The 17893-nt window shown below is 44.8% G+C and overlaps 2 non-coding genes and 2 pseudogenes across 2 annotated transcripts; all 4 read right to left on the reverse strand.

Annotated features, from left to right (window-relative positions):
- Positions 1-823: 823 nt before the first annotated feature.
- On the reverse strand, positions 824-1041 carry LOC138286169 (small nucleolar RNA U3). Its single transcript, XR_011201860.1, has one exon. It is a non-coding gene; the product is annotated as a small nucleolar RNA U3 (small nucleolar RNA).
- A 5037-nt stretch (positions 1042-6078) lies between these two features.
- Positions 6079-6272, reverse strand: LOC138286191 (small nucleolar RNA U3; annotated as a pseudogene).
- A 5026-nt stretch (positions 6273-11298) lies between these two features.
- On the reverse strand, positions 11299-11516 carry LOC138285989 (small nucleolar RNA U3). The gene has a single exon (XR_011201689.1). It is a non-coding gene; the product is annotated as a small nucleolar RNA U3 (small nucleolar RNA).
- Positions 11517-15637: 4121 nt separating this feature from the next.
- LOC138286184 (small nucleolar RNA U3) lies at positions 15638-15842 on the reverse strand (annotated as a pseudogene).
- Between the last annotated feature and the right edge of the window lie 2051 nt (positions 15843-17893).

Genomic DNA, 17893 nt, shown 5'->3' on the forward strand with positions numbered 1-17893 from the left:
GCAACACCTTAGCAAATGCCCAAGACGGCGTTCTTTGTCCTCATCGGTCTAAGATCCTCAACAGCCTTATACATTTTAGGACCTGTGACCAGGGTGTTACTCTTGGTTTTAGTCTAAAAAGACTAACTAGCATTAGAAAGCCCCTTTTTCCCACGTCAATTCGACAGGGCGATAAGCCACTGAGCGGCACTAATTGTGTGGAAGATGTCTAAACTCTAAAAATAGATCAAACATAGAGGCCCAGATTTATGAAACGCTTGCGTTATCACAGCGTAAGGCAACACCAGGGCATCAGTGAGGTTTACTAAACCACGCAAGGCCACCTTGCGTGGCATTGCATGTCTTAATAAATCTAGAGTAACCCATGGCAGCGCAAGTCGCTGCCTTGCGTTACTGTTTGCCGGGAAGGCGTTCCATGGGTAGGGAGTGGGTGATCTTAGGCATCCACCCATGCTCTTTCATGCATTCCCAGATTTACTAAGAGTAGTAAACCTGGGAACGCGTACGCCTTCCCAACTGAGGAGCAACAAGGAGAAATATCTTTGTTTCTCTACGTTTTATCCTCAAGTTGTCCTGCTGAGTTGCGTAAAAGGTGAGTAAATCTTCCCCATCCCCGGGTCCATTTGAAAAGACCCTCTTTACTTAAATGTACCAAATTACGATTAGAAAGACCGTTTGAAAAGCTCAGTTTATAAAAGAAAGCCCCCAAAAAGCTCAAAAGAGGTGATTGCAAATACAAGCCAAGTGAGAATCTGGCAACCATCAAATATCCAAGAAAAGAAGTTTAAAATGCTGTACTCTCTTAAACTGAAACAAGAAGCTAACCACTCAGTTTGGGTTTCCTTCCTCCAGTTCTTCGTAAAAGAAGAGAGGAACGTTCATCAATAGCAGACAGCAGCTGCACAAATGCAACACTGCCCACTGGCTTCGCGCTCAGAAGAAAACACTACAACTCTTCCTCGTGGTTAGCGAAGACCAGACACTTTCGAACACATTTCCTCAGTTAAAAACTATAGAAATGATCCCTGAAAGTATAGTCTTGCCTGAACCACTTCCAGCTCACACAGACAGAAAAAGTGGAAACCCTTCTTACCTACAGTAAGCACCTGTTGGGCATCAAGTCAAAAAACATATAAATATATAGATAAGACCACAAAATAGCATTCAGCAGATGCGCGTGCATTTCTGTGCAAGAAAGAGTTCTCCCTAGAACTCGGGTGACACAATGCTTTAAAAATTTGCATATCAGAAATCAGCCACCAATCAAATTCAGCCTGCCTTTTCCCGGCCCTGTCTCACACACAGACACACACACACACACAGGTTACCTGTTGGCTGCTCCTGAAACAGACAGAGGACTACAGTATGAAAGTTAAAGTTCAAACAGGTAAAGAAACGGCAGCCATACTTTCCTTTCCTGCTCTCGTTTACCGCAACAAACACATTTTAACTTGTTTAAAAAGTAAGAGAAACAGTTGGTAAACTCACAAAAAAGACAGTCTACCGTTACTTCCAGAGCTTTCGGCACTGCACTAAATGACAATTATTACCATTTCAAGATGGCTACGCATTATCAGACTGCACGAAGTGGGTGAATTTTACTGGAGATCGGACAGAATCACCAGAGCGCTTACTCTGTTCAAGTAAAGCAGCACACACTTGCCCTCTGAGTTCACATCATACTGTGCTGAAAGTGTAGGTGGTGAAAACACTGGGAATTATTCTTGTTCACAGCCTTCATTTTGAAGCTCAAGCCAAGACATGGATTTCTCTGGTAGTGTCATCCTCAGATATCTTGGTGAGATGTTCAACTTCCTGACGCAAATCGATTTACATGTTAAGAGGCAGAGCATTAATTAGCACTCATTTGGACTACTGCAATGCCTTACACAAGGGAAAATGGGGAAAACTTGAAACAAAACGGCAGGTTCCACAGGATTTTGCAGGAAGACAGTTTTCAATCAGAATATTTGGTTCAGATTATGACCTTTCAATGTGCCGAAAGCGTGATACTGATTGCTAGTGAATGAGAAACGACCTGGTAGGTTTGCAAGTATGGAAACAAAAGGTGTAGCAAGCAACCTACCTTTACATTTTGAAAAGTTGCACCACAGATCAAATGTATGGCAATGTCTTCAATCAGTCTCCCCAAACAAAGTAACTCTCCCCCAGTTCACGTGTAAGACCCTTACAAGGCGATGGCATTCCGCAGGAACCACGGGTTACAACGGAACCTACCACTTTCAGATGAGCTCTGAATACCTGGACATCAAAGAAAGCCTTCACATCAGCAACACCTTGTCCTACCAGCCGCTTTGAACATATGCAGCTTTTCCAGGCCCCATGACTTTTAGGCATCTCTGTATTATAGAAGTATCCAAAACACGGTTTATTTTTCTTGTACAGAAGATTCCGTTCACCGGGGAGTGAATCCTTGTCGGGCCAATTTTGATCCTAGTATTCTTCAGAATAGGAACCGAACATTTCAGTGAATGTATCCGTCATCCAGCCCTTCCTCAAATGAAGAAAGGAACAGCCATCAACAAAAGACAGTTGTTTCATAAATACAACTCTGCCCTTCCTTTCCAGATCAGGGCTTTTCTGCAACAACTCTCTGACACTTACAAACACTGGGGCAGATTTACGAAATTTTGGCGCAGGGCAGCACAGCAAGTCACATTGCTGTGCCCTGTGTCAAAGAAAACGGGCAATAATGTGTTATATGTATGCAATACTGTCCTTTTCCACTGCGCTGGAGCCATTTTGACTGCCTAGAGCCAGCGCCGGCAACCTTGCACCATGGTGCAAGGTTGTCTGCGTTGTAGGCAAAATTGTTTTTGTGAAGGAAGAGGCACCTTCCTACACAAAAACAATCTTGGGAGGCTTTTCCCTTTTCCTATGCGTGCTGCAAAACGCAGCACACATAGAAAGGGGAAACAACAAAGAGAAATAAAGATATTTCTCCTCACTGACCCTCCCCTGGGGAGGGGTAAGGTGTTGGTGCATTCCCAGATTTACATGGCTCTGTAAATTTGGGGATGCGTCTAACAATATGGGTGTTGCGTTGGAACACACACTGCAAAGCCCTTGGATCGCCTCCCTAATGCAGAGTAAGCCAGCGCACCGCTTTACAATGCCTTGCCTTAATCACTATCTACGGGACTATTCAAAGCCACGCCAAGTGGCTTTGCGTGATCTCCTAGATATGGTTAAAAGGTCTGACCGCTGTTGCGTCACTAGAAGTCACGCAACTGCAGTGCAAGCCTCTCTTAAATATGCCCCACTAGTTCCAGTTTCTTTCTTCAGAAACTTTTTATAACGCTATGCCACTCTGTTCCAGTGGCACAGGAAGATGTCACAACAGCATTTTTGCTGCCATCTGGCTTAGCTCTCAGATGGTAAGTGATACAGACTTTAAAAACTGCTGCTGTGGTCTATGCCGCTAACTAAAGTATTGCTTCAGCACGACAGGCTCAAGTTGAAGGCGAAAAACAGTCCACATCCCCTCTTCCAGCAGGCTAGAGGGTACCACAATTTAGTCTTACTTTGTTTTTTGTTTTTATATTTACTTATCTATTTATTTCATTATTTTAAAAAAGGACATTGCTGGGAAGGCAGTCGGGCTACGCTCCTGGCTCCTATAAAGCCAAGATTAGGCAAAGTTTTGAAGCACTCAACTGGCCTGCCGCCAGAGCGGAACCTTCTCCAATTCACGCTCTGCCGCCAACCCACCCACCTCGTTTCCCCGGCATTGGGGCATGTTTGAACTCCAAAATGGCGGCCTCCGGGGTTCCACACATTGCAGCTTTACCATTTTCAAGGTACAGGGATTATTCTACTGTTTAAAAGCTGCTGGCATTCCGATTTTCTTCATGAGGCTATCAATCTTGCAGTGTTCTAATATAGCATACGAGAACATTATTAGGGGCCCAAAGGGATCATTAAACGTCTTCTGTTGAGAGTTATTGACAAAAGCGAGGGGACAGGGCATTTAACTAATGTGACAGCAGAGGAACGACGCCTATGCTGACAGCTCAACATTTCGTTCAATGAGGTAAGAATGCTTTAAATTAAACAGGAAAGCCAAAAAAACGACATTTGCTAGAATATTAGACCAGATGGCTTATTCCAACCATTATTTGATTGTTGCAACTTCACTGTCCCCAATGAATCTTAAAAAATTCCAATGTCCTAAGACATCTAGCCCTTGATGTACTAGAGGTTGTGCGAGCGTTCCTGGGAAGCTGAATGATTTTCTGCTGCGCCTACAGGCTTTTATGGTAAGTAATCAGATGCAATCCTTTACGCTTACGTTACTTTGTGCTATGCGAGTCCCCGTGCAACACCTTAGCAAATGCCCAAGACGGCGTTCTTTGTCCTCATCGGTCTAAGATCCTCAACAGCCTTATACATTTTAGGACCTGTGACCAGGGTGTTACTCTTGGTTTTAGTCTAAAAAGACTAACTAGCATTAGAAAGCCCCTTTTCCCCACGTCAATTCGACAGGGCGATAAGCCACTGAGCGGCACTAATTGTGTGGAAGATGTCTAAACTCTAAAAATAGATCAAACATAGAGGCCCAGATTTATGAAACGCTTGCGTTATCACAGCGTAAGGCAACACCAGGGCATCAGTGAGGTTTACTAAACCACGCAAGGCCACCTTGTGTGGCATTGCATGTCTTAATAAATCTAGAGTAACCCATGGCAGCGCAAGTCGCTGCCTTGCGTTACTGTTTGCCGGGAAGGCGTTCCATGGGTAGGGAGTGGGTGATCTTAGGCATCCACCCATGCTCTTTCATGCATTCCCAGATTTACTAAGAGTAGTAAACCTGGGAACGCGTACGCCTTCCCAACTGAGGAGCAACAAGGAGAAATATCTTTGTTTCTCTACGTTTTATCCTCAAGTTGTCCTGCTGAGTTGCGTAAGAGGTGAGTAAATCTTCCCCTTCCCCGGGTCCATTTGAAAAGACCCTCCTTACTTAAATGTACCAAATTACGATTAGAAAGACCGTTTGAAAAGCTCAGTTTATAAAAGAAAGCCCCAAAAAAGCCCAAAAGAGGTGATTGCAAATACAAGTCAAGTGAGAATCTGGCAACCATCAAGGCCCATATTTATACTTTTTGACGCTAAACTGCGCTAACGCAGTTTAGCGTCAAAAAATTTTGCGCCGTCTAACGCCATTCTGAAGCGCCATGCGGGCGCCGTATTTATGGAATGGCGTTAGACGGCGCAATCAGACCGGCGCTGCCTGGTTTGCGTGGGAAAAAACCACGTAGACCAGACAGCGCCGGCGTAGGGGGAAAATGGCGTATGGGCGTCTTAAAATGGGGCAAGTCAGGTTACGTCGAAAAAATCGTCGTAACCCGACTTGCGCCATTTTTTTTCGACGCCCATCCCCCATCAACATGACTCCTATCATTGTAAAGATAGGAGTCATGCCCCCTTGCCCAATGGCCATGCCCAGGGGACTTCTGTCCCCTGGGCATGGTCATTGGGCATAGTGGCATGTAGGGGGGCACAAATCAGGCCCCCCTATGCCACAAAAAATTAAAAAAAAAATACTTACCTGAACTTACCTTAATGTCCATGGGATGGGTCCCTCCGTCCTTGGGTGTCCTCCTGGGGTGGGCAAGGGTGGCAGGGGGGGTCCCTGGGGGCAGGGGAGGGCACTCTGGGCTCATTTTGAGCCCACTTGTCCCTTAACGCCATGCCTGACCCAGGCGTTAAAAAGCGGCGCAAATGCGCCGTTTTTAGCCACGCCCACTCCCGGGCGTCTCTTTTGCCCGGGAGTATAAATACCACGTAAAGGCCTGGGAGTCATTTTTTAGACGGGAACGCCTCCCTTGCATATCATTAACGCAAGGAAGGGGTTCACGCTAAAAAATGACGCACATTCCGGGAACTTTGGCGCTAGACGCCTCTAACGCCATAGTATAAATATGGCGTTAGTTGGCGTTAGTTTAGCGTCGAAAAAAACGACGCAAATTCGGCGCAAACTGAGTATAAATACGGCCCCAAATATCCAAGAAAAGAAGTTTAAAATGCTGTACTCTCTTAAACTGAAACAAGAAGCTAACCACTCAGTTTGTGTTTCCTTCCTCCAGTTCTTCGTAAAAGAAGAGAGGAACGTTCATCAATAGCAGACAGCAGCTGCACAAATGCAACACTGTCCACTGGCTTCGCGCTCTCGTGGTTAGCGAAGACCAGACACTTTCGAACACATTTCCTCAGTTAAAAACTATAGAAATGATCCCTGAAAGTATAGTCTTGCCTGAACCACTTCCAGCTCACACAGACAGAAAAAGTGGAAACCCTTCTTACCTACAGTAAGCACCTGTTGGGCATCAAGTCAAAAAACATATAAATATATAGATAAGACCACAAAATAGCATTCAGCAGATGCGCGTGCATTTCTGTGTAAGAAAGAGTTCTCCCTAGAACTCGGGTGACACAATGCTTTAAAAATTTGCATATCAGAAATCAGCCACCAATCAAATTCAGCCTGCCTTTTCCCGGCCCTGTCTCACACACAGACACACACACACACACAGGTTACCTGTTGGCTGCTCCTGAAACAGACAGAGGACTACAGTATGAAAGTTAAAGTTCAAACAGGTAAAGAAACGGCAGCCATACTTTCCTTTCCTGCTCTCGTTTACCGCAACAAACACATTTTAACTTGTTTAAAAAGTAAGAGAAACAGTTGGTAAACTCACAAAAAAGACAGTCTACCGTTACTTCCAGAGCTTTCGGCACTGCACTAAATGACAATTATTACCATTTCAAGATGGCTACGCATTATCAGACTGCACGAAGTGGGTGCATTTTACTGGAGATCGGACAGAATCACCAGAGCGCTTACTCTGTTCAAGTAAAGCAGCACACACTTGCCCTCTGAGTTCACATCATACTGTGCTGAAAGTGTAGGTGGTGAAAACACTGGGAATTATTCTTGTTCACAGCCTTCATTTTGAAGCTCAAGCCAAGACATGGATTTCTCTGGTAGTTTCATCCTCAGATATCTTGGTGAGATGTTCAACTTCCTGACGCAAATCGATTTACATGTTAAGAGGCAGAGCATTAATTAGCACTCATTTGGACTACTGCAATGCCTTACACAAGGGAAAATGGGGAAAACTTGAAACAAAACGGCAGGTTCCACAGGATTTTGCAGGAAGACAGTTTTCAATCAGAATATTTGGTTCAGATTATGACCTTTCAATGTGCCGAAAGCGTGATACTGATTGCTAGTGAATGAGAAACGACCTGGTAGGTTTGCAAGTATGGAAACAAAAGGTGTAGCAAGCAACCTACCTTTACATTTTGAAAAGTTGCACCACAGATCAAATGTATGGCAATGTCTTCAATCAGTCTCCCCAAACAAAGTAACTCTCCCCCAGTTCACGTGTAAGACCCTTACAAGGCGATGGCATTCCGCAGGAACCACGGGTTACAACGGAACCTACCACTTTCAGATGAGCTCTGAATACCTGGACATCAAAGAAAGCCTTCACATCAGCAACACCTTGTCCTACCAGCCGCTTTGAACATATGCAGCTTTTCCAGGCCCCATGACTTTTAGGCATCTCTGTATTATAGAAGTATCCAAAACACGGTTTATTTTTCTTGTACAGAAGATTCCGTTCACCGGGGAGTGAATCCTTGTCGGGACAATTTTGATCCTAGTATTCTTCAGAATAGGAACCGAACATTTCAGTGAATGTATCCGTCATCCAGCCCTTCCTCAAATGAAGAAAGGAACAGCCATCAACAAAAGACAGTTGTTTCATAAATACAACTCTGCCCTTCCTTTCCAGATCAGGGCTTTTCTGCAACAACTCTCTGACACTTACAAACACTGGGGCAGATTTACGAAATTTTGGCGCAGGGCAGCACAGCAAGTCACATTGCTGTGCCCTGTGTCAAAGAAAACGGGCAATAATGTGTTATATGTATGCAATACTGTCCTTTTCCACTGCGCTGGAGCCATTTTGACTGCCTAGAGCCAGCGCCGGCAACCTTGCACCATGGTGCAAGGTTGTCTGCGTTGTAGGCAAAATTGTTTTTGTGAAGGAAGAGGCACCTTCCTACACAAAAACAATCTTGGGAGGCTTTTCCCTTTTCCTATGCGTGCTGCAAAACGCAGCACACATAGAAAGGGGAAACAACAAAGAGAAATAAAGATATTTCTCCTCACTGACCCTCCCCTGGGGAGGGGTAAGGTGTTGGTGCATTCCCAGATTTACATGGCTCTGTAAATTTGGGGATGCGTCTAACAATATGGGTGTTGCGTTGGAACACACACTGCAAAGCCCTTGGATCGCCTCCCTAATGCAGAGTAAGCCAGCGCACCGCTTTACAATGCCTTGCCTTAATCACTATCTACGGGACTATTCAAAGCCACGCCAAGTGGCTTTGCGTGATCTCCTAGATATGGTTAAAAGGTCTGACCGCTGTTGCGTCACTAGAAGTCACGCAACTGCAGTGCAAGCCTCTCTTAAATATGCCCCACTAGTTCCAGTTTCTTTCTTCAGAACTTTTTTATAACGCTATGCCACTCTGTTCCAGTGGCACAGGAAGATGTCACAACAGCATTTTTGCTGCCATCTGGCTTAGCTCTCAGATGGTAAGTGATACAGACTTTAAAAACTGCTGCTGTGGTCTATGCCGCTAACTAAAGTATTGCTTCAGCACGACAGGCTCAAGTTGAAGGCGAAAAACAGTCCACATCCCCTCTTCCAGCAGGCTAGAGGGTACCACAATTTAGTCTTACTTTGTTTTTTGTTTTTATATTTACTTATCTATTTATTTCATTATTTTAAAAAAGGACATTGCTGGGAAGGCAGTCGGGCTACGCTCCTGGCTCCTATAAAGCCAAGATTAGGCAAAGTTTTGAAGCACTCAACTGGCCTGCCGCCAGAGCGGAACCTTCTCCAATTCACGCTCTGCCGCCAACCCACCCACCTCGTTTCCCCGGCATTGGGGCATGTTTGAACTCCAAAATGGCGGCCTCCGGGGTTCCACACATTGCAGCTTTACCATTTTCAAGGTACAGGGATTATTCTACTGTTTAAAAGCTGCTGGCATTCCGATTTTCTTCATGAGGCTATCAATCTTGCAGTGTTCTAATATAGCATACGAGAACATTATTAGGGGCCCAAAGGGATCATTAAACGTCTTCTGTTGAGAGTTATTGACAAAAGCGAGGGGACAGGGCATTTAACTAATGTGACAGCAGAGGAACGACGCCTATGCTGACAGCTCAACATTTCGTTCAATGAGGTAAGAATGCTTTAAATTAAACAGGAAAGCCAAAAAAACGACATTTGCTAGAATATTAGACCAGATGGCTTATTCCAACCATTATTTGATTGTTGCAACTTCACTGTCCCCAATGAATCTTAAAAAATTCCAATGTCCTAAGACATCTAGCCCTTGATGTACTAGAGGTTGTGCGAGCGTTCCTGGGAAGCTGAATGATTTTCTGCTGCGCCTACAGGCTTTTATGGTAAGTAATCAGATGCAATCCTTTACGCTTACGTTACTTTGTGCTATGCGAGTCCCCGTGCAACACCTTAGCAAATGCCCAAGACGGCGTTCTTTGTCCTCATCGGTCTAAGATCCTCAACAGCCTTATACATTTTAGGACCTGTGACCAGGGTGTTACTCTTGGTTTTAGTCTAAAAAGACTAACTAGCATTAGAAAGCCCCTTTTCCCCACGTCAATTCGACAGGGCGATAAGCCACTGAGCGGCACTAATTGTGTGGAAGATGTCTAAACTCTAAAAATAGATCAAACATAGAGGCCCAGATTTATGAAACGCTTGCGTTATCACAGCGTAAGGCAACACCAGGGCATCAGTGAGGTTTACTAAACCACGCAAGGCCACCTTGCGTGGCATTGCATGTCTTAATAAATCTAGAGTAACCCATGGCAGCGCAAGTCGCTGCCTTGCGTTACTGTTTGCCGGGAAGGCGTTCCATGGGTAGGGAGTGGGTGATCTTAGGCATCCACCCATGCTCTTTCATGCATTCCCAGATTTACTAAGAGTAGTAAACCTGGGAACGCGTACGCCTTCCCAACTGAGGAGCAACAAGGAGAAATATCTTTGTTTCTCTACGTTTTATCCTCAAGTTGTCCTGCTGAGTTGCGTAAGAGGTGAGTAAATCTTCCCCTTCCCCGGGTCCATTTGAAAAGACCCTCCTTACTTAAATGTACCAAATTACGATTAGAAAGACCGTTTGAAAAGCTCAGTTTATAAAAGAAAGCCCCAAAAAAGCCCAAAAGAGGTGATTGCAAATACAAGTCAAGTGAGAATCTGGCAACCATCAAGGCCCATATTTATACTTTTTGACGCTAAACTGCGCTAACGCAGTTTAGCGTCAAAAAATTTTGCGCCGTCTAACGCCATTCTGAAGCGCCATGCGGGCGCCGTATTTATGGAATGGCGTTAGACGGCGCAATCAGACCGGCGCTGCCTGGTTTGCGTGGGAAAAAACCACGTAGACCAGACAGCGCCGGCGTAGGGGGAAAATGGCGTATGGGCGTCTTAAAATGGGGCAAGTCAGGTTACGTCGAAAAAATCGTCGTAACCCGACTTGCGCCATTTTTTTTCGACGCCCATCCCCCATCAACATGACTCCTATCATTGTAAAGATAGGAGTCATGCCCCCTTGCCCAATGGCCATGCCCAGGGGACTTCTGTCCCCTGGGCATGGTCATTGGGCATAGTGGCATGTAGGGGGGCACAAATCAGGCCCCCCTATGCCACAAAAAATTAAAAAAAAAATACTTACCTGAACGTCCATGGGATGGGTCCCTCCGTCCTTGGGTGTCCTCCTGGGGTGGGCAAGGGTGGCAGGGGGGGTCCCTGGGGGCAGGGGAGGGCACTCTGGGCTCATTTTGAGCCCACTTGTCCCTTAACGCCATGCCTGACCCAGGCGTTAAAAAGCGGCGCAAATGCGCCGTTTTTAGCCACGCCCACTCCCGGGCGTCTCTTTTGCCCGGGAGTATAAATACCACGTAAAGGCCTGGGAGTCATTTTTTAGACGGGAACGCCTCCCTTGCATATCATTAACGCAAGGAAGGGGTTCACGCTAAAAAATGACGCACTTTGGCGCTAGACGCCTCTAACGCCATAGTATAAATATGGCGTTAGTTGGCGTTAGTTTAGCGTCGAATTTGCGTCGAAAAAACGACGCAAATTCGGCGCAAATGGAGTATAAATACGGCCCCAAATATCCAAGAAAAGAAGTTTAAAATGCTGTACTCTCTTAAACTGAAACAAGAAGCTAACCACTCAGTTTGTGTTTCCTTCCTCCAGTTCTTCGTAAAAGAAGAGAGGAACGTTCATCAATAGCAGACAGCAGCTGCACAAATGCAACACTGTCCACTGGCTTCACGCTCAGAAGAAAACACTACAACTCTTCCTCGTGGTTAGCGAAGACCAGACACTTTCGAACACATTTCCTCAGTTAAAAACTATAGAAATGATCCCTGAAAGTATAGTCTTGCCTGAACCACTTCCAGCTCACACAGACAGAAAAAGTGGAAACCCTTCTTACCTACAGTAAGCACCTGTTGGGCATCAAGTCAAAAAACATATAAATATATAGATAAGACCACAAAATAGCATTCAGCAGATGCGCGTGCATTTCTGTGCAAGAAAGAGTTCTCCCTAGAACTCGGGTGACACAATGCTTTAAAAATTTGCATATCAGAAATCAGCCACCAATCAAATTCAGCCTGCCTTTTCCCGGCCCGGTCTCACACACAGACACACACACACACACAGGTTACCTGTTGGCTGCTCCTGAAACAGACAGAGGACTACAGTATGAAAGTTAAAGTTCAAACAGGTAAAGAAACGGCAGCCATACTTTCCTTTCCTGCTCTCGTTTACCGCAACAAACACATTTTAACTTGTTTAAAAAGTAAGAGAAACAGTTGGTAAACTCACAAAAAAGACAGTCTACCGTTACTTCCAGAGCTTTCGGCACTGCACTAAATGACAATTATTACCATTTCAAGATGGCTACGCATTGTCAGACTGCACGAAGTGGGTGAATTTTACTGGAGATCGGACAGAATCACCAGAGCGCTTACTCTGTTCAAGTAAAGCAGCACACACTTGCCCCCTGAGTTCACATCATACTGTGCTGAAAGTGTAGGTGGTGAAAACACTGGGAATTATTCTTGTTCACAGCCTTCATTTTGAAGCTCAAGCCAAGACATGGATTTCTCTGGTAGTTTCATCCTCAGATATCTTGGTGAGATGTTCAACTTCCTGACGCAAATCGATTTACATGTTAAGAGGCAGAGCATTAATTAGCACTCATTTGGACTACTGCAATGCCTTACACAAGGGAAAATGGGGAAAACTTGAAACAAAACGGCAGGTTCCACAGGATTTTGCAGGAAGACAGTTTTCAATCAGAATATTTGGTTCAGATTATGACCTTTCAATGTGCCGAAAGCGTGATACTGATTGCTAGTGAATGAGAAACGACCTGGTAGGTTTGCAAGTATGGAAACAAAAGGTGTAGCAAGCAACCTACCTTTACATTTTGAAAAGTTGCACCACAGATCAAATGTATGGCAATGTCTTCAATCAGTCTCCCCAAACAAAGTAACTCTCCCCCAGTTCACGTGTAAGACCCTTACAAGGCGATGGCATTCCGCAGGAACCACGGGTTACAACGGAACCTACCACTTTCAGATGAGCTCTGAATACCTGGACATCAAAGAAAGCCTTCACATCAGCAACACCTTGTCCTACCAGCCGCTTTGAACATATGCAGCTTTTCCAGGCCCCATGACTTTTAGGCATCTCTGTATTATAGAAGTATCCAAAACACGGTTTATTTTTCTTGTACAGAAGATTCCGTTCACCGGGGAGTGAATCCTTGTCGGGACAATTTTGATCCTAGTATTCTTCAGAATAGGAACCGAACATTTCAGTGAATGTATCCGTCATCCAGCCCTTCCTCAAATGAAGAAAGGAACAGCCATCAACAAAAGACAGTTGTTTCATAAATACAACTCTGCCCTTCCTTTCCAGATCAGGGCTTTTCTGCAACAACTCTCTGACACTTACAAACACTGGGGCAGATTTACGAAATTTTGGCGCAGGGCAGCACAGCAAGTCACATTGCTGTGCCCTGTGTCAAAGAAAACGGGCAATAATGTGTTATATGTATGCAATACTGTCCTTTTCCACTGCGCTGGAGCCATTTTGACTGCCTAGAGCCAGCGCCGGCAACCTTGCACCATGGTGCAAGGTTGTCTGCGTTGTAGGCAAAATTGTTTTTGTGAAGGAAGAGGCACCTTCCTACACAAAAACAATCTTGGGAGGCTTTTCCCTTTTCCTATGCGTGCTGCAAAACGCAGCACACATAGAAAGGGGAAACAACAAAGAGAAATAAAGATATTTCTCCTCACTGACCCTCCCCTGGGGAGGGGTAAGGTGTTGGTGCATTCCCAGATTTACATGGCTCTGTAAATTTGGGGATGCGTCTAACAATATGGGTGTTGCGTTGGAACACACACTGCAAAGCCCTTGGATCGCCTCCCTAATGCAGAGTAAGCCAGCGCACCGCTTTACAATGCCTTGCCTTAATCACTATCTACGGGACTATTCAAAGCCACGCCAAGTGGCTTTGCGTGATCTCCTAGATATGGTTAAAAGGTCTGACCGCTGTTGCGTCACTAGAAGTCACGCAACTGCAGTGCAAGCCTCTCTTAAATATGCCCCACTAGTTCCAGTTTCTTTCTTCAGAAACTTTTTATAACGCTATGCCACTCTGTTCCAGTGGCACAGGAAGATGTCACAACAGCATTTTTGCTGCCATCTGGCTTAGCTCTCAGATGGTAAGTGATACAGACTTTAAAAACTGCTGCTGTGGTCTATGCCGCTAACTAAAGTATTGCTTCAGCACGACAGGCTCAAGTTGAAGGCGAAAAACAGTCCACATCCCCTCTTCCAGCAGGCTAGAGGGTACCACAATTTAGTCTTACTTTGTTTTTTGTTTTTATATTTACTTATCTATTTATTTCATTATTTTAAAAAAGGACATTGCTGGGAAGGCAGTCGGGCTACGCTCCTGGCTCCTATAAAGCCAAGATTAGGCAAAGTTTTGAAGCACTCAACTGGCCTGCCGCCAGAGCGGAACCTTCTCCAATTCACGCTCTGCCGCCAACCCACCCACCTCGTTTCCCCGGCATTGGGGCATGTTTGAACTCCAAAATGGCGGCCTCCGGGGTTCCACACATTGCAGCTTTACCATTTTCAAGGTACAGGGATTATTCTACTGTTTAAAAGCTGCTGGCATTCCGATTTTCTTCATGAGGCTATCAATCTTGCAGTGTTCTAATATAGCATACGAGAACATTATTAGGGGCCCAAAGGGATCATTAAACGTCTTCTGTTGAGAGTTATTGACAAAAGCGAGGGGACAGGGCATTTAACTAATGTGACAGCAGAGGAACGACGCCTATGCTGACAGCTCAACATTTCGTTCAATGAGGTAAGAATGCTTTAAATTAAACAGGAAAGCCAAAAAAACGACATTTGCTAGAATATTAGACCAGATGGCTTATTCCAACCATTATTTGATTGTTGCAACTTCACTGTCCCCAATGAATCTTAAAAAATTCCAATGTCCTAAGACATCTAGCCCTTGATGTACTAGAGGTTGTGCGAGCGTTCCTGGGAAGCTGAATGATTTTCTGCTGCGCCTACAGGCTTTTATGGTAAGTAATCAGATGCAATCCTTTATGCTTACGTTACTTTGTGCTATGCGAGTCCCCGTGCAACACCTTAGCAAATGCCCAAGACGGCGTTCTTTGTCCTCATCGGTCTAAGATCCTCAACAGCCTTATACATTTTAGGACCTGTGACCAGGGTGTTACTCTTGGTTTTAGTCTAAAAAGACTAACTAGCATTAGAAAGCCCCTTTTTCCCACGTCAATTCGACAGGGCGATAAGCCACTGAGCGGCACTAATTGTGTGGAAGATGTCTAAACTCTAAAAATAGATCAAACATAGAGGCCCAGATTTATGAAACGCTTGCGTTATCACAGCGTAAGGCAACACCAGGGCATCAGTGAGGTTTACTAAACCACGCAAGGCCACCTTGCGTGGCATTGCATGTCTTAATAAATCTAGAGTAACCCATGGCAGCGCAAGTCGCTGCCTTGCGTTACTGTTTGCCGGGAAGGCGTTCCATGGGTAGGGAGTGGGTGATCTTAGGCATCCACCCATGCTCTTTCATGCATTCCCAGATTTACTAAGAGTAGTAAACCTGGGAACGCGTACGCCTTCCCAACTGAGGAGCAACAAGGAGAAATATCTTTGTTTCTCTACGTTTTATCCTCAAGTTGTCCTGCTGAGTTGCGTAAAAGGTGAGTAAATCTTCCCCTTCCCCGGGTCCATTTGAAAAGACCCTCTTTACTTAAATGTACCAAATTACGATTAGAAAGACCGTTTGAAAAGCTCAGTTTATAAAAGAAAGCCCCCAAAAAGCTCAAAAGAGGTGATTGCAAATACAAGTCAAGTGAGAATCTGGCAACCATCAAATATCCAAGAAAAGAAGTTTAAAATGCTGTACTCTCTTAAACTGAAACAAGAAGCTAACCACTCAGTTTGTGTTTCCTTCCTCCAGTTCTTCGTAAAAGAAGAGAGGAACGTTCATCAATAGCAGACAGCAGCTGCACAAATGCAACACTGTCCACTGGCTTCGCGCTCACAACTCTTCCTCGTGGTTAGCGAAGACCAGACACTTTCGAACACATTTCCTCAGTTAAAAACTATAGAAATGATCCCTGAAAGTATAGTCTTGCCTGAACCACTTCCAGCTCACACAGGCAGAAAAAGTGGAAACCCTTCTTACCTACAGTAAGCACCTGTTGGGCATCAAGTCAAAAAACATATAAATATATAGATAAGACCACAAAATAGCATTCAGCAGATGCGCGTGCATTTCTGTGCAAGAAAGAGTTCTCCCTAGAACTCGGGTGACACAATGCTTTAAAAATTTGCATATCAGAAATCAGCCACCAATCAAATTCAGCCTGCCTTTTCCCGGCCCTGTCTCACACACAGACACACACACACACACAGGTTACCTGTTGGCTGCTCCTGAAACAGACAGAGGACTACAGTATGAAAGTTAAAGTTCAAACAGGTAAAGAAACGGCAGCCATACTTTCCTTTCCTGCTCTCGTTTACCGCAACAAACACATTTTAACTTGTTTAAAAAGTAAGAGAAACAGTTGGTAAACTCACAAAAAAGACAGTCTACCGTTACTTCCAGAGCTTTCGGCACTGCACTAAATGACAATTATTACCATTTCAAGATGGCTACGCATTATCAGACTGCACGAAGTGGGTGAATTTTACTGGAGATCGGACAGAATCACCAGAGCGCTTACTCTGTTCAAGTAAAGCAGCACACACTTGCCCTCTGAGTTCACATCATACTGTGCTGAAAGTGTAGGTGGTGAAAACACTGGGAATTATTCTTGTTCACAGCCTTCATTTTGAAGCTCAAGCCAAGACATGGATTTCTCTGGTAGTTTCATCCTCAGATATCTTGGTGAGATGTTCAACTTCCTGACGCAAATCGATTTACATGTTAAGAGGCAGAGCATTAATTAGCACTCATTTGGACTACTGCAATGCCTTACACAAGGGAAAATGGGGAAAACTTGAAACAAAACGGCAGGTTCCACAGGATTTTGCAGGAAGACAGTTTTCAATCAGAATATTTGGTTCAGATTATGACCTTTCAATGTGCCGAAAGCGTGATACTGATTGCTAGTGAATGAGAAACGACCTGGTAGGTTTGCAAGTATGGAAACAAAAGGTGTAGCAAGCAACCTACCTTTACATTTTGAAAAGTTGCACCACAGATCAAATGTATGGCAATGTCTTCAATCAGTCTCCCCAAACAAAGTAACTCTCCCCCAGTTCACGTGTAAGACCCTTACAAGGCGATGGCATTCCGCAGGAACCACGGGTTACAACGGAACCTACCACTTTCAGATGAGCTCTGAATACCTGACATCAAAGAAAGCCTTCACATCAGCAACACCTTGTCCTACCAGCCGCTTTGAACATATGCAGCTTTTCCAGGCCCCATGACTTTTAGGCATCTCTGTATTATAGAAGTATCCAAAACACGGTTTATTTTTCTTGTACAGAAGATTCCGTTCACCGGGGAGTGAATCCTTGTCGGGACAATTTTGATCCTAGTATTCTTCAGAATAGGAACCGAACATTTCAGTGAATGTATCCGTCATCCAGCCCTTCCTCAAATGAAGAAAGGAACAGCCATCAACAAAAGACAGTTGTTTCATAAATACAACTCTGCCCTTCCTTTCCAGATCAGGGCTTTTCTGCAACAACTCTCTGACACTTACAAACACTGGGGCAGATTTACGAAATTTTGGCGCAGGGCAGCACAGCAAGTCACATTGCTGTGCCCTGTGTCAAAGAAAACGGGCAATAATGTGTTATATGTATGCAATACTGTCCTTTTCCACTGCGCTGGAGCCATTTTGACTGCCTAGAGCCAGCGCCGGCAACCTTGCACCATGGTGCAAGGTTGTCTGCGTTGTAGGCAAAATTGTTTTTGTGAAGGAAGAGGCACCTTCCTACACAAAAACAATCTTGGGAGGCTTTTCCCTTTTCCTATGCGTGCTGCAAAACGCAGCACACATAGAAAGGGGAAACAACAAAGAGAAATAAAGATATTTCTCCTCACTGACCCTCCCCTGGGGAGGGGTAAGGTGTTGGTGCATTCCCAGATTTACATGGCTCTGTAAATTTGGGGATGCGTCTAACAATATGGGTGTTGCGTTGGAACACACACTGCAAAGCCCTTGGAT

This window comes from Pleurodeles waltl, chromosome 3_1, assembly GCF_031143425.1.
Source record: "Pleurodeles waltl isolate 20211129_DDA chromosome 3_1, aPleWal1.hap1.20221129, whole genome shotgun sequence".
Taxonomy (NCBI): domain Eukaryota; kingdom Metazoa; phylum Chordata; class Amphibia; order Caudata; family Salamandridae; genus Pleurodeles; species Pleurodeles waltl.